The 18,127-nt window shown below is 37.3% G+C and overlaps 1 long non-coding RNA gene across 1 annotated transcript; it reads left to right on the top strand.

The window, feature by feature from the left end:
* Positions 1-2,077: 2,077 nt before the first annotated feature.
* Positions 2,078-17,795, top strand: LOC144365346 (uncharacterized). Its single transcript, XR_013423661.1, has 2 exons — positions 2,078-2,256; positions 17,242-17,795. It is a non-coding gene; the product is annotated as an uncharacterized LOC144365346 (long non-coding RNA).
* The last annotated feature ends 332 nt before the right edge of the window (positions 17,796-18,127 follow it).

Here is an 18,127-nt window from a genome sequence, read left to right as displayed (position 1 = left end):
TTTGGAAGAGTGTTTTTCAATCTATAGCTCCTGTATCAGCGTGTATATGATCTAAAAGTTATTAGAATGCAAAGGATTGGTCCTTTCTCTAGACCTAAGGGGTTAGAAACCCTTTCCTGGGGGCCATTAAGCACTTCCACGTTATTCTGTTTAAGAAGCACTGAAATAGGGAAGCAGTGGAAATGAGTGCTCTTCAGCAGATCCTCAGTGCACTTAACTTCTCTGCTGAGATTTAAGAAACTCCATACTGATACAATAGATTTCAGTGAGCCTGGGATTATTCCCCTGAAAAGGAGAGAAGCAGTTCCTCTGCCTTCCCCATTAAATTCAGAGCCAAAGACTCTAGACTTCAGCTGAGATTTAGTGTTTGCATTGTTGTAGGGAGTATTGCTTAGTGATAGAGTACTTGCCTGTCTATCATGTGGAAGATCCCAGGTTCAATTCCAGCACCAAAAAAAAAAAAAAAAAAATCACTGTGCCCACAAGGACTTGAACATAAATAGGAGACCACCAAGGATGGTTTTGAACAGGTCAGCTTAGCTAAACTGGAACCATGTATCCAAGAACTCCCTCCTTTGTAAAATTCTGGGTTACAGTGACCCAAAAGAGAAATGCACATAAAATTGGACGGATGAAAGCAAAGCACAAACGGCTGCTCCCTGAAGGTCAAGGACGGTGCCAGGGGCAGTGGAAAATCTTGCATGTGTGGCTGACCTGAACAGAGACCTTCAGCTTCTCTGAGGTCTGTGGGTGCATATGCGTTTCCCTGGAAAAAGTCTCATGCAGGGTGTCCACATCACTGAGGCTAAAGATGTGGTCTCAGGGCTGGCGATACAGCTCAGCTGGTAGAGTGCTTACTTGCATGCACAAGGCCCTGGATTCAATCCCAAGCACCACCACCAAAATAAATAAATAAATAAGATGAGGTCTCAGAGTGTCCTTTCTCTTATCCACTTCCCATATGTTTCTCTGTCCCTCTACCCTGCAGTGACCTCAGGCCCACCACTCAGCGCAGAGCACCTGCCATTCACATCCTCTTGCCCAGTTTCTCTGGGTGGTTGTTGAGTAGCCACTTGTCTTTGATTCCTGGCCCCTAGGGTCTTCCAGACTCGTACTCCATCATGAAGTCACTGACCTTCTACCTGGAAGTGTGGGGTGGGTGTGTTAAGTGTGTATTTTCCTGTAGGGCAGGACTGTACCTTACTAAGCAAAGGATTTTGTGACCAAAAAAAAAACTGTAGCAATGAGCTTAGTTATCTATTCACTTACCCTGGAGATAGGAAGTTTTCCAAGCCTGAGCTGCAAGAATAAACCTCAGGGGTGGGATTGAGCCTCAGGGGTGGGATTGTTGAAAGCTGAGCAGTAGTGAATGTTTCTTCTCTGCCAGTCCTTATCTAAATGCTTTTCACAGATCATCTTTTAATTTTCATGAACCTATGAGGTAGGTAGGTAGGTTCCCCTCATTCAAGAGGAGGAAACTGAGGCTAATCACTCTCTGACTATTTCAGGAATGTTTTTATTAGGCTTCCCCCTAGCCAAATGAGAAAAGAGATCCAACTCACACTGAAACCCCATTGTTTCAACTCCATGTTCATTAAATAAACTGATAGTGATTTGCCCACTACTAGATTATTTTTTTATTAAGACAGTAAAATATTTATTGGATAAAAATTGAGTAATTCAGATAAGTGTAAAGAAGTGAATAAAATCACCCAGAATCTCATCAATTAGGTAATTTCTTTAAAAATAACTTTCTACTGCCTCTACTTCCTATAAAAATAAAATCCACTTTTATGGGTTTTCTGCTCCCTCCTCTGTTCATTTTAAATGCATGTCTGTTTCTATTAAACATAAGATGATTTCAATTTAAGTTTTATGTAAGAATGGACTCTTTGGTGTGAATAGAAATGTCTAATATTTAAGATGCATGCATTTAGTTAATGGTTAACACGCCAAGAAAAAAAGCATAAAACACAATGAAAAAAAAAGTGGTGGCTGTGGAATTTCCCTTTAATGGTCTCTGATCAGTTTTTACTTGTATTCTAAAAAAGTCTTTTACACTCTTTTATAGAGATGCTGCAAAGTCACCGGGGCCGAGAGTTACTGATGTTAATATGCCCTTCAGTAATTCTAAATGCAGGTATGAAAGACTTATGAGGCTCCCTCAGACATAAAACTCCCCTGGGCTCCTGGACTCACGGTCATAAATGGCCTTTTTATGGAAGGAGTTAGCCAACAGGTCAGGGGATGGCAACGGTGAGTATGAAAACATTTTCTTCTTTCTTTCTTTCTTTTTTTTTTTTTTTGTATGTGGGGTAGTTCTTTGTGTTTTCAAGTGATCGAGTGACGTAAAGATAAGTGGATTCTGAGTGTCCACATCATTGTTGGCTGTGAGTTTCACTTCTTAATATATAATCCTGCACATGATGAACTCCGCAGTGTCATTGTGGCACTGTGCAATTATCTAATAGGAAAATGAGAGTCGTCCTGTTTTTTGAGCAGCACTCACTGGGTCAAGTAATTAAATGAGTGCAAATGTCTTCAAGTAGGAGAGGCTGATCCAAGCCAGGCAGTCTCATGATATCAGACTATAAGAAACAAGAAAATGAAAGGAGAGTAGGAGAGATAAAAGGGAGGTGATTGTTTTACATGTTTTTATTGGTGCTTTACAATTATATGTAATGGTGGGATTCACAATTGCGTATTTGTACACGCACGTGATAGAACAATATAATTTAGCCAATATTATTTCCCAGTATCTTCTTTTCCCTCCCCTTCTCCCACCCCTGATCCCTTTCTTCTCTTGTCTCCTTTTGATTTTCATGAGCATTCCCATTTCTTTTCCTTTTTCCTCTCTAGCTCCCACATATGACAGAAAACATTCAGTCCCTGACTTTTGAGTTTGGCTTATTTTTCTTAAGATGATGCTCCCTAGCTCCATCCATTTTCCTGCAAATGACATAATTTCATTCTTCTTTATGGCTGAGTAAAACTCTATTTTTGTATATATACCACATTTTCTTTATCCATTCATCCAACATGGATGAACACCTAGCCTGGATCCATACTTTGGCTACTATGAATTGTGCTGCTATAAACATGGTGTGCTTGTGTTGCTATTGTATGCTGACTTTAATTCTTAAGTATAAATACTCAGGAGTGGAATAGCTGATTTATATGATGGCCTCATCTCTAGTCTTTTGAGATCCCTCTATACAAGTTTGCATAGTGGTTATACTAATTTCAATCCCACCAACAATGTGAAAGTATTCAAAAAGGAGGTGATTTTTAAATAAATTACAATTCTAATTTTTTCCTCTGTACAAAAAGTTGAGAGCCATGTGGAATCTACATATTGTTTTGGCCAACATGAATTATTGAGGCCCCTTCCCTCACTAGTGCTTAGGTATTTTGTTACATAGTTCTCTCTCTGCTCAAATTGATTTGGGTGAAAGGGTTTATATAGTTTGAAAGTAGGGTGTATGTAGTTTACAAACTATTATCTTATTGATTTGGATTTCTGACACTAGTGAGACACCTGTTACTTCTAGGCACTTAGCTTTTAAATAGTGTAAGCTTATTGCTAATTGGAAATGCATATTTGGTTAGGACATTGGATACTATAATAGAGAATTAATTGAAAGAATCTAATGTATGGATGATCTTCAGCAAACAGGTGCCCCTTCCCACACCCAGATAACTTGCAACAATTGGGTAAAACTCTCAATTATAGAAAAGCATGATTCAAAGATATAAGAAAAAGTAGGTGCAACTAGGCATCATAAATTAAAACATGTCCTTTTTGGGAGCTGTCATGACACACAAGTCCCTGAAATTGCTTCAAACAGGCAATTGCATGGCCTTTAGAAATACCAAACCTATACTAGTTGTGCCTGTCTGTGCTCCCATCTCCTAGGCCTTCAGACACATGCCATTCTCTTGAGCTAATTTTCTTTCTGAATATGTTATCTTCAAAGTAAGATCCAGCTCCCTCTAAGAATGATTTTTTCCTTAAGCCTTGGAACACTAACACCAATATCTCTCCTAGGGCAGGGAGTAGTAGAAAGTGGGATGAGAGGAAAGAAAAAAGACTCACTTTCTACCTCAAGACCTAATTGATGCATTTTCCCAGATGAGCCATTTTTTTTTTTTGCTGAGGTTTATTTTATAGTGTATAAATTGCATAGAAAGTAATTATATAATTTGATAAATTTTGACAAATTTATATAGCTGAGTAAGCATTGCATAGTTAACATATTTCATTAATTACCTCTTTTTCAATGTTGAGTAGAATTTCATGGAATAGCTATAACAAGGTTGAAGGACATTTTGGTTGTTTGAAGTTTGGAAGTTATGAAAAAACTGATCTGAAAAAGCAGGTGTATGTGTAATTGTCGGTCCTGCCATGAACAGGAGCTAAGCACGTACCCTTAGCCTTGAGCAATGAAGGTGTGGAACTGGTTTCCACTCACAGTGTGAAAGCAGGTGGACCTTACTTTCCCTGGGCAAGAAAGTACAGCTCTGGGAGTGGACATCACCCAATGGGTCTGGCTACACGCTCCTGAAACCCAATCCCTTGCCTCATTTGGGTGGAACCTTCTTGAGTGTCTTCCCACCAATAAATAGATTTTCAGGAGTGCTCTCCCTCTCTCTCTTTTGCCTGCCTCTCTTGCCTCCCTTTTGGGAGCTGGGGCAGAGGAGCCATCACTGAACCACAAGAAAAAGTTATATTCTATGTCTGCTGGTTATTTTGTGCCAGCCCCATTCACCTGGAGTGACCCTGACTGATTTAGTCATGTGTAGCGGCATGTAATTTTATAAGAAATCACCAAATAGGTTTTGAAAACTATGCACCAATTTACACTCATGCCTGGAATTGAAGAGGTCTGATCTCTGTCTATTCTCATCAGCACTTGGCATTGTGAACCTTTCAAACTTCATCGGTACTAGTAGACACGTAATGGTGTATCATTGCACCTCGAGGAGAAGTCTGGATGTTAGCTACTAAGAGATAAATTTCCTCTACCTTACTACATAACCTGACTTCAAGTGCTATTAATCATTATTAATTAATCTGCTTGGTCTAATTCCATTATTCCACAGTTTTGTGTGCAAGTAATTCACCCTCAAATTTTCTTCTTATCTGGAAGATAAGAAGAAAATTTTTATCAGGTTTTTTGTTTGTGACTCAGGAATCACTTATTAATTTTGAACCAAAAGGCCTACCTATCATTTTTCTGGTAACCAGTAATTTCCAACTGCCTATATACAAAATTCAGTTTAAAGATTCCTTCTTTTTTAGAGGTATGTACTAACATATTTATAAATGAAATACATGATTAATGGTATTTACTTTAAAATGACATATACTGGTTGATGTATAGAAAAAAACAAGATCGGTCATGAGCCCCTAATTGTTGAATCTGGGTTTGGAAATAATTTCAAATGTTTTAATTTTTCTTCATAAAAAATTAGAATACTTTGAAAAAATGTTTTCAATTTACATTTCCATTTTATTTCTTGAAGTATTTTTTTGGTGGCAAATAAGATATTTATTATGAAGTGGGAAAATACAAGCAGACAATACTCATTCTTGTGGACAATATAGATAAAACATTTTTGCCTCTACATCACCTGGAAGGGGACTTTAGGATGAGTGCCACCTGGCCACTGAGGGTCTTAAGCTTACACAGAGATGTGTAATGGGCTTCTAAAACTGAATGGAGGGATGTAACCGGATTGAGTGGATAATAGTGGCTGTGACAGCAGGAGATGAAGCTAGGAAAATGGATGATCTTCCAATGCAAGAAGACAAGCAAATGCCCAAAGGAGTGCAGTGCTGTGAACAACTCTCACATCCTCTCTACAAGGGCAAGTGGGGAAGGGCTATGAGGTGTGACTCAGGGTAGTGCCACAGAAGAGTGATGAGATGGGACAGGGACAGTATGATCCTACTGATGGATGAAGCCTGGGAGAAAAGATGATCAGTTACATAAGTTCACATTGCACATAGGGAAAAATATGGTCTCTAGGAAAAACAGTCTTCCTGGCATATAGGAGTGAAACTCTATGTGTATGTGTATTTAAAAAAATTAACATAAGAATTGGCCTTGAGAATGCTGAGAACTAGCTCAATAGCTATAGAAAAATATTTTGAGCCTTTTGTTAGGGTGGATGGAGGGGAAAAACACCCAAACCTTTACACAGTGTAAACTTTATTTTGTAAAGTGTGTATACACACACACACACACACACACACACACACACACACATATGGTTATTTAATGTGGTTAAGCCTTGGCCTTCTCCAGTACTCTAACCTAATATTGTGACCAGGACTCTCCATTACCCACATAGTCCCCAACTGACTTCCAGTGATTGGAAGATGTAACCTTTTTTCCCCACATTACCCTAATGTTCTTTTCAACTCTTTGTTAGTGTTCTCCTATCTGTGAAAAATCAAAAGATAAAAATAGCTAATAACTTGGTAGCTTCCTAAACGAAATTACTCTCTCTCCCATTAAATTGTTCACATCTCCCTCTTCCCATCAGAAATGTACCTGTCTCTTGGTCTTTAGTAATTATTTTGAAATGATGGAGAATTTAGATCTATGCGACTTTAGAAACCCTCTAATACAATTCCTTTACTTCACAGATGAGGAGATGGAGTTCCAACAGAGTTAAGGAACCTTGCCCAAGATCCCTAGCTGGTTATAGGCTGTTATGATTTAAACCCAGACTTTTGCAAACCCTATAGAGGTATATAAAGAAAGAACTCATACAACTCAATAACAATAAAACATTTAATCTGATCAGAAATAAGCAAAGGACCTGAATAGGCATTTATCCAAAAATGACATAAAATTGCCAATGGGTACATGAAAACATGCTGAATTTCATTAATCATCTTGGAAATGTGAATCAAAACAAATGTGACATACCACCTTACATTTATTACTATAGCTACTGTTTTAAGAAATGAGACAGCAAGTGTTGGCAAGGGTGCGATGTAAAATCCATATTATTCATTGATTGATGCAACCATTAATAAAAAAGTAATATGGCAGCTCCTAAAGAAGTTAAAAAAGAACTACAATGTGACCCAGTGATTCATTTTCTGGATATAATACACCCAAAGAAAATGAAATCAGCTATGCTTGGTGGTGTATACCTATAATCCCAGCAATTTGGGAGTCTAAAGCAGGAAGATCACAAGTTCAAGGTCATTCTCAGCAATTTAGTGAGCCCTATGTAACTTAGCAAGGCCATGTTTCAAAATAAAAAATAAAAAAGGACAGGGATGCAGCTCAGTGACTAAACACCCCTGGGGTCAATTCCTGGTACAAAAAAAAAAAAAGAAAGTAAAAGAAATCAGCATCTCATAAAAGTGTCTCCCTCCCATGCTCATTGCAGCACTATTCATAATAATCAAGACATCAAAATAATCCAGGTATCTATTCCTGAATTAATGGATAAAGAAACTATAACATAAACACACACAGCGTTAAATATTGTTCATTACTTCAAAAGGAGGAGATCTACCATTTGCTACAATATGAATGGACCACATAAAATAAGCCAGATAGAGAAAGAAGAATATTGTATGATGACACCTATACACGGAGTCTTAAATTCTTTTCAAATACACAGAAAACAAAGCAGTTAGGGTGAGATGGGTGGAAGAAATGGGAAGTGTTACTCAAAGAATAGAAGTATCAAATGTGTTGGATGAATAAGTTGAAAGATCTAATGTACAACATAAATATTTCAGCTAATAATAGTATATTCAGAAATCATGAGATAGATCATAGTGACTTTTTCCATGGTGAGGGGGAAGGGCATGAAATGAGTGAATATGTGAGATGATGAATATGCTAATTTGTTCCATTATAGAAACCATTTTCCTAGATATGTGTCATATAACATGTTGTATGTCATAAATATATACAATAAAATTTATTTAAAAAAAACAGAAATAAGCAAGACTCAGAAAACAGTCATAACTTTTCTGTCATATGTGAAAGCTATAAAAAAAAAAGGAAAAAAAAAGAATCTCGTGAAAATAAAAGGGAGATCTGTACAGTAGATATGGCAGAGGTGGGGAGACTGGGAAGGAGGAGGGGAGGGCAAGAGAAGGTCCTGGGGCATGAAACTGATCAAAGTATGTCATATGCAAGCAGGAACATGCCATAATGAAACTCACTACTCTGTATAAATATTATTAAACAGCAGTTCTAGATCCCAAGCTTGGAATAGTTCCACGCAAATACCTTCTCCCTGGGAGAAGATAACTGGCCCCTTGTCATTATTTATATTTCTGACAAATTTCACTCCCTGGCCCTGAAACATAAGTGCTTCTTTTGTAAATAGACCATGTCCTTTTTTATAGAGTTGGAATTTTGTTAACAGTTTCAATGAAGAATTTGAAATCAGTGCACAAAAATGGTTTTAGCTCAAGCTCCGTGCAAAACAATTGGGAACTTAACAGAACCAATTGTTTACAACTCTCCTCTGCTGTTCAGGGATGAATTCCTTCACATGTTCTACTCACTCTTATCTTACTCATTTGAGGTAAGAAGAGGTCTCCTGAATTTCCTAAAATAGTAATGCTAAAGTGTCCAATCTTATCACAGCGGTCCTGTGCTTGTGGTTCTCATTCCAAACTCAGCTGGAGGAAGACAGACTGTAGCAGGGTAGCAAGAAGGATGGCCCTGTTGGCATGCTGTGTGGGGACTGATGGACCCCTTACAGCATAGCGAATCACAAACTGAAGTGTGCATTAGAAGCTAGGTGTTGGTACAGATTTCCAGCCTCAGCCCTAGAAGTTCCAACACAGGTGTGGGGGAGAGGTCAAGGTGCAGCCTTAAATGTGTGTTTTCAACAGGCCTGGGAGGGGTCCTCTAGATGACCTTAATCTACTCTCAGAATAGTGTTGCTTACCAGGTTTCATTGTTGTCCCCCTAAATAGCTTTTTTAAGCATTTTCTCCCTAGCCACCCATCCATGAAAACTTGATACCACAGATTAATATAAATTTGTTAATGTATAATGGCCCTTTGAAAGCTACAACTCTGGTTCCCTCCAAAGACTCGATCCATGCCTTAGACAAAGAAACAATTGGTAACCCCCCTCACCAAAAAAAAAAAAAAAAAAAGTCAGGTTTACATTTAGGAAAACTGGGTTAAGTTCCTGATTCCAATTCCTGTATGTGTTCGTCTACTTTTAGACCTGAGCTACTGAAATATAATAATTAATGCATGAACACTTGCCTCATTTGAAGTCAAGAGTATGTAGTGGCATTTCTACCCCAACAAATGCCTGAATTAACAAAGCAGTGAGCCCCATATTAACTCAACTTTATAGATCAAGGAACTGAGCACCGAGAAGTTAAAAAAAAAAAAAAAAAAAACCTTCTCAAGACCACACAACCAAAAAGTGGAAAGGGGTGGAGCTGGGATTAAATAATCTGAATCCACAGTATCTGACCCATAGCCATTTTCAAACAAGATTTTAGTGCATCAGTAGCTGTGGCTAAGTTTTGTTTCATAAGCAAAAGCATGTGCAGAAGAAAATTCACAGAATTGCAAAGCAGGAGGCATCACAATACCAAGCCTTAAATTATACTACAGAGCTATAGTAACAAGAATGGCATGGTGTTGGCACACAAATAAACATGAAGACCAATGGAACAGAATAGAAGGCATAGAGGCAAACCACATAAACTCTATTATCTCATAGTAAACAAAGACAGCATAAACATACATTGGAGAAAAGACAGCCTCTTCAACAAATGGTTCTGGGAAAACTAGAATGCAATATGTAGAAGAATAAAAGTGAACCCCTAACTCTCACCCAGCATAAAACTCATTTTAGATCAAGCATCTAGGCATTAGAACAGATTTCCTGCACCTACAAGAAGAAAAAGCAGGTCCAAATCTCCATCATGTCAGTTTAGGAACTGAATTCCTTAACAAGAATCCTAAAGTGCAAGAAGTAAAATCCAGAATCAATAAATGGGATGATATCAAACTAAAAAGCAGAGGAAAGAGCCAAAAACATGGAGAGCTTACAGAATGAGAGAAAATCTTTGCCACCTGCACCTCAGAGAATTAATCTCCAGGATATATAAAGAACTCAAAAAAACTAAACAACACACACAAAAATTGATAAATGGGCAAAGGAAATGAACAAATGAAATTTCACAAAAGAAAAAATTTGATCAGTCAAAAACATTCATGAAAAAATGTTCAACATCTCTAGCAATTAGAGAAATGCAAATTAAAACCACACTGACATTTCATCTCACTCCAGTCAGAATGGCAATTATCAAGAACACAAGTAACAATAAATGTTGGTGAGGATGTGGGGTGAAAGGCACACTCTTATACATTGCCAGTGGGACTAAAAATTGGTGCAACCATTCTGGAAAGCTGTATCGAGATTCCCCAGAAAACTTGGAATGGAACCACTATTTGACCCAGTTATCCTATCCTTGCTATGTACCCAAAAACTTAAAATAAGTATACTACAATGAGGCAGCCACATCAATGTGTATAGCAGTTAATTCACAATAGCTAAACTATGGAACCAACCTAGGTGACCTTCAACAAATAAATGCATAAAGAAAATGAGGGTAGGGCTGGGGTTGTGGCTCAGTGGTACAGTGCTTGCCTAGCACATGTGAGGTACTGGGTTTGATTATCAGCATCACATATAATAAATAAAATAAAGGTCCATTGACAACTAAAAAATATTTTTTTAAAAAAAGGAGAAATGAGGTATATATTTACACAATGTAATACTATTCAGCCATAAAGAATAACTTTATGACATTTGCCAGTAAATGAATAAATCTGAAGACTATCATGCTAAGTAAAATAAGCCAATCGCCTAAAATCAAAGGCCAAATGTTCTCTCTGATGTGTGGATACTAACACACAATGAGAGGGGAGAATAGAAGTTCAGTGGGTTAAACAAAGGGAACGAAGGGAAGAGAGGGGCGATGGGAATAGGAAAGACAGTAGAATGAAGGTCATAAGTTTCCTATGCTCACATATGAATATACGATCAGTGAAACTCCACATCATATACATCCACAAGAATAGGATTCCAATTAGAATATGTTATACTCCATGTATATGTAATACGCCAAAATACACTCTATTGTCCTGTGTATCTAAAAAGAACAAATTAAAAAGAAAACAGAAAATTCACAGACTCACAAAAGCCTACAGCTGGGTTTTGTCCCTTCTACTGACACAGTTTTTATGACTTCCTAGAAGGGGTCAATGCAAACATTAGTGGCAAAGTGGCAGTTCGTTTTTACTTACTCTAATGAAGAATCGCATCCAATATTTATTTCTGAAGTACTATAATTAAACTATATTAAAGGAAATGAATGCGATTTATCCCTTGTAGAGGAATGATTTTACCATCCCCACCCCATAGAAAATTCTCACCCTAGATGCTCAAAACATTTCTCTGGAATCACACATCTTTAAATATAATTACCAGTCAAATGTCAGATAACCCCAGGAAGAGAAATGAGCTATAGTCAACCATTTGTATGCACAGATTCAGTTCTCTTGGTTTTGATCATTTGAGTAAGGGGTCAAGGGCCCAAAGAATGTGTCATTCTGCTTTGTCATAAATTTGACTGAGATGGGCTTAGGGATGATGCTTGGCAGCAAAGTCTTAGCTAGAAATTGGCAGAGCTAACTGCAAACTGCCACTCAGGAGCATTGCTCGAAGTGGGTGCTGGCTGTCACCGAATCCTTGTTCTGGGCCAGGAGTGCTACACCCTTTGTATTCTTGATTTCACTTGATCCTCAAAATAACTCAGAGGTTAGATAGACACTTATTGCTTTTTCTATTTGATAGATAAGATGCCCCAAAATTTTTTAAAAAATCAACTAAATCGTTAGCTATGTCTGAATGTGTCTTCATAGAATTCCTATATTAAAATCCTAATACCAAGATGATGGTGTTAGGAGATGGGACCTTTGGGGTGGGATTAGATCATGAGAGTAAAACCCTTTGATTGGAATTAGTCTCTCCATAAAAGGTACTTCAGAGAAATAACTCTTTCTACCATGTGTGGAAAAAATGAGACAGCATTGACTACCAATCAAGAAAGAAGCCCTTGTCAGACACCTGTTAGTGCCTTGATCTGGGATATCCTGGCCTGTATAACTATGAAAAAATAGATTTCTGTGGTATTTTGTTTTAGCAGCATGAACAAACTACACATTTTTAAGAATACACAACTAAAAAGATTATTGATGTTAGCAAGACAAACTCAGGTCTGCCTGAAACTGAAGTCTGTACTGTAATTGACTATCCTTTTCTGCACTATGTAGTAGCTAATGATAAAGAAAACAGATTTATTTAGAAAAAATCAAATTAAAATTGGGGTTATTTGGATAGTCTTTCACTTTATTTTACACTTATGGATTGGCATACATTGTGCGAGGCTTAGAGAATATAGCAAAATCAAATAGACACATTCTCTGCTCTCATGGAAGTTACATGTGGGTGCCATGATTCTCATTTAACTGATCTCCACAGAAATAACTTGTCAAAGTCAAGGGTTAGCAAAGAAAAGTAAATGGTGCACATACTGTAGATGGAAGAAATACTGCAGGAATTAATTTAAACTGAGGAGCGGTCATCATGAGAGACATTCAGCAGAAGCTGAAAAGGTCATTTTGTTGTGTAAGGATACATATCATTCCACATTTAATGGAAATGTGACTCTAGAGACAGTCCCAAACCTGTGTAGACACTCTGCACTTGCACAGGTAGGAATTCAGTGACTCCTTCTGAGCAACCCCCACAAAAAAAAATATGTGCCTACCATACCTAAAACCAGTGCATTTTAGTCTACAAAGAACATCCAGGTGACCTGTTAGCTCTTTGGAGCACTTTAGAATCTGCAATGAATGAGTCCATGTTATGGTTTGGCTACGAAGTATCTTCCAAAATTCATGTGTTAAAAGCTTGGTCTCCAGTGCCACTATGTTCAAAGGTAAGACTTTGGGGGAGTGATTAGGTCGTGAGGGCTCTGACCTCCTCAGTGGATTCATAACTTGAAGGCATTATTGGAAGGTGATGTAAACTGAAGGAGGTGGGATCTACTTAAAGTAAGTAGGTCACAGGAGGCCTGACTTTGAGGAGTACATTTTGTCCCTGCCTCCTTCCTCTCTTTCCCTCTCTCTACCCGCATCTGTTATGAGCCAGCAGCTTCCCTCTGCCACACCCTTCCACCATGATGTTTCCATCTTGAAACCAGCGGGCCATGGACTGAAACTCTGAAACCATGAGTCAAAATAAATATTTCTTCCTCTGAGTTTTCCATCAAAAACACTTTGAAACAAATGAAAATTCTAAATTTGAATTTGGCAAAGCACCAAACCACCAACAGCATCAGAACTAAGAAGTGAATATTAATTCTAAAACTCTTGAGTTTCTGTTTTCCAATTATCATTACAAAAATTGCAAAATAATTTGTGGCTGTTATTTAAAATTATTCTTCCTTGGAACTCTCAAGCATGCTCACCTACCCTGTTTCTTTTGCTTATTCAGGTAATTACTACTATTAATGTTTGTGTGCTCTTTCAGTGTTTTGGGTATATGCAAGGAAATATCAATATGTAGTTTTATTCATGTTCTTTTGTACAATATACAAACTCTTCTGCAGCCTGCATTTTTTTCCTCTATCAATCTCCTAGAAATCAGCTATATTTGCCTTTTCAATATCTTCCACAGCTATAAGGTAGTCCCTTATATTGACATAACAGACTTTATTTCATGAGTGCTATCCTAGTGGACACTAACATTAGTTTAGCGTTTTAGCTGTTAAAACCATGATGCAATGAATGACCTTGAAAATATTTGTTATTCATGCATTAATACGTTTGTAGTATACAGTCTACAAAGCATGTGAGCTTTCTAGTTTTTCCAGATATCGTCAAATATTGCTGTTTCTGTTAACCCACAACTTTCTAACTGCGCTATTAACATTTTGCGTCACTGGAATCTATGAAAAAGAAAATAGTATCCAGTGTTTTTATTTTATTTGTAGTGAATTTGGGCATATCTTGGTATGCAAGGGCCATCTGAATTTTTTTCCTAATAGTCATCTTCTATTTTTTTAAATTAAATTTCTGATCTTTTTTTAAAAAATATTTTCAAAAATATACATGTATGTGTATATATATATGCACACACACACACATATATACTCTATATACATATATATATAGAGAGAGAACTATATATAAAATTATATATCTATAATTTAGCCTAAAAATCACTCTAAGCAACTCAGCTAACTTGCTTAAAAAAACTTGCTAAAATAACTCAAACTAAAAACAAGGGGACTATGGAAATGAAGATAAACAGTTCTTCAATTTGACATAAGATTCTTTGCAAGTTTCTTAATTTGAATTGTGGTTCGTCTTTTGCAGTCATTGTGTTGTTGTTGTTGTTTTATTTTGTTTTTTGCTCTTTGCTTTTTATACCACTGCTAAAAAAAAAGTTTAAACTTGAACAGGAACATATTAAATGCATTTAAAAATTTTTAAGGAATAGGAAAATTAGAAAATGAAGGAGAGGCATTTCTGATTCAGTCTCTGTCATATAATTCGAAGTAAAAATTGATCTGCAAGTTTAATGGATATGCCATGTTGGGAGTCGCCCTGGCTCCAAAGACTAACTTCCCCATTCCCCTAGAAGAGCCCTCCAATGGTGAGTCCTGCTGACGCACATGATCCTGACCCACCAATCAGAACACACCCCATGCCAGCTGCCAAAAACCATTAAATTGTTAAACTGTTTCAACTGTCAGATCACCGATGCTCTATAAATATGCAGAGCTGTCTCAATAAACGAACTTTTTCTCCGACAGCAAGCCTTGATCATTCTTTCATGTCATCTCCATCCCATACCAACTCAAAGGAGGATTTGTAAAAAGTACATTAAATGTAAATAGTATTAAGTGAGGGTGCAAGTTTGAAGAGAGTGATTAACTTATTTTCCTAGGTAATTGTCTGAATATCTCCTATTTATTTTCTTGAACTTAACTCAGCCAGGATTACAGATTCTTAAAGTAAATGTACAAGAAAAAGCAGCATAGTACACACAGATACGTGTTCCTTTTTGTGATATCTTGGACTTTGCTGGAGGTGAAGATTCATCCATTATTGAAGGAGTAGTCTCAGCACCACTAAAAAAAAAAAAAAAAAAAAAAAAAAAAAAAAAAAGTCTTTCATTCTAGATTGCTCATATGGCCTCTCTGATCTTCCCAGGTATCTAATACAAGTGCTTCCAAGTCTAACTTGGAAGCCCCAACTAAGGGATCAATGTCAGGGGTTGGAAGAAACATTTGATTAATTCCAATTTATTACCATTCCATTGTACTCAACACAATCTGCTATATACAATTTAAGTCACAATTTTTACTTCTTATGTTTATTAACTGATACTGTCTTGAATCTTGCTGCTTGAGTCTTTTCTGTTGTTTTTTAGAGCAGGTTCTCAGTAAAGATTCTAGAGATAGTTATTTTAATAATAGCTGTTACATGTGCCCTTTACCACTATTTAGATTTCTCACTATGAATTCTCAAAGATAATGAGCTGTGGTTCCATGAGAACTGCTTCTAATTTTGTAAGTGCCCCATAACATATCATCAGAGTTCACAGAGATGATAGCTACCACCAATTTGTTTATGTTATCTCCCAATTTGATGGTGGCTTTTGGTTCTCCAACCTCAAGGGCTTCTTATTTTAGATCATATGTGACCCGTTTTTTTTTTTTAATAACCTATTTTAAAAGGCCTCCTAAAATACTGAGGATACTCTCTCTTTGCCATCAAATTAATTTAGAAATACTTAAAATGGATAAGCTATGCACTTATAAACATACTTCTGATGTTTCACACACAAAAAAAATTAGAAGATATTACAGAGTTCCGTTGAAATCACGGCTCCTTTGCATGCGTTGATGATAACATCTATTTCTATGAAGAGATCTCTGATATTTAAAGAATAATGACCACCAGGAGCAAAGAGTCTGTCCTCTCCACCCCCCCCTCCCGCCCCCCACCAAACTCGTTTCCTTTCTTTTCTGTCCATTTTACACCATGCACACACAGTGCCCACTGCTCTTTCATTTTGCAAAGGCCACTATAATTTTTCTTGACATGGCAATTACTTTTTAATCTGGTTAGCATAGACTGTAATGGAACCAAGTTGTAAAACATCCTTTCTTGTTTACTCTTTTATTTTGTCTTTAATTTATTGCCTTGATTTCAATCCCTTTTATAAACCTATTAAAGCTCAATTACTCACTTTGAAGTCAATCACTAATCAATGCCATTTATTTTTGTATTATGGGGAGTAGGGAGGGTAGTTAATAGTGTGTCTGTGTTTTAGTAAGTTTGTGATGAAGATCAGATTGTTCTAATGTTTACTGTTCCAAGGAAAGAGAAATCCAAAATGAATTAAAGAGAAATCTCTGGAAGAAGAAGTAAAATCCCTAATTTGGGGCGGGGGAGGCTTTTAAAATAGGTTATTTTTTTTTCAAACGGGTCACAGGCTTGTTGCAGGCTTTTCTTATGCAGAAGGAAATGCAAAGTACATATGGCATTTAAAATGTGATCATGGATTTATACTGATGAGTGACTGTAAATGAGGAACTGTCACTTTTATCCACTGGGGTCTCCCATATAAAAACTAAATCCAAGAGCTTAGAGGTAGACAAAAGACATTTTGATAACAGCTTACAATTTTAAAAATGCTTTTGCACACATGGTTTCCCTCACTTATCCTTCAATGAAGCTCCTGAGCTATGTAGGAGAAGGTATTAATTACTGTACTCTGTAGGTGGTGGCACTAAGACGCACAAGAGATTCAAGTACTTTGCATAGCTTCCAAGTAGGAAATCCAGGATAAGCTTAGGTCTTGGTGGCTTGTCATATTCTACTCCATGCCATTGAGCAGTGAAGTTCCAGGACGTCCGTACTGGAGCTTTTTTACTTAAAAAGAGTGACTCTCAAGATTGCTAAGTGAGGTGTTTTGTTTTGAGTTTGTTTGTTTTTGTTTCTAAGTTGGATTCTATGAAGACACAGGAATTTCATGACTATTCTGGCTACTCACAGCACTGTGCTGCAAAATCATTCTCACAAAAATAAATAAATAAATAAATAACGACCTATGATTTGTCGCTTTTGCCAATTTCTAGGATGTCAATATCATCACCACGACTGGGTTTGATTTTACCAAAAGACATCGCTGAACTCACAGCTTGGAAGAAATGTGTGCATACGGGTGTTCCCCGGCAGCAGGAGCTGGTGCAGCTCAGCAGCTCAGTCCTGAGTTGTGACAAGTCGATTCTTCCCTGCCACAGCCATGCGTTCTGCTGTTCTGACACACAAATGCAGTATTTCCAGAGATGTGGCACATCTATGAAAATAGCGGATTTGATCATTCAACCAAAATTTTCAGAAAGTCTACACACACGAGGCTCTGTGGTGGCACAGATGATGTGGTGATGTGAGAAATAGAATCTGGTCTTTCAAGAACTGCATCATCTAGTGAGGGGAAGAGACTGGCACACAGCAAACATCGTTCAGGGAAAGTTGACTCTGTGCTATAATGGTCATGCTCGTAGGACAAGGGAATACATTTGGAAGAGATTATAAGGCATTCTTATTAGGGAAATTGGGGAAGGAAGAATCCATAGAAGAATTGGTTATTGTGATTACGTAACAGAAAATAAACAGTTTTCCAACAGAACTTTGCTAGTGGAGAGTGCTTGCTAAATTGAAGGGCAAATACAGGCAAAAAGTTGGTGAAAGGACAGAGGCTAGGTTTGACAAAATCCTGAGTGAGTATATTTTCCCCAAAAGACCAGTTTAGGATGATATTTCTCCAATGGTGATCTGAGCTTACTGGTATTCAGAACCACCTTGAAAGTCCTAGAAAAGTCTACAGATCTCTGGAACTCATATTAGCTCTATGTTCAGAATCTCTCCAGTTCGTTCTGCAAGGTAATATTTGAACTGCATTTGGTAGCAACAATAAAAGATTTCAAAAGAATTTGAAACAGAAAATGTCATTCTATAAGA

This window comes from Ictidomys tridecemlineatus, chromosome 7 (genome assembly GCF_052094955.1).
Source record: "Ictidomys tridecemlineatus isolate mIctTri1 chromosome 7, mIctTri1.hap1, whole genome shotgun sequence".
NCBI classification, from domain to species: domain Eukaryota; kingdom Metazoa; phylum Chordata; class Mammalia; order Rodentia; family Sciuridae; genus Ictidomys; species Ictidomys tridecemlineatus.
This window is presented reverse-complemented; position numbering and strand designations above follow the sequence as displayed.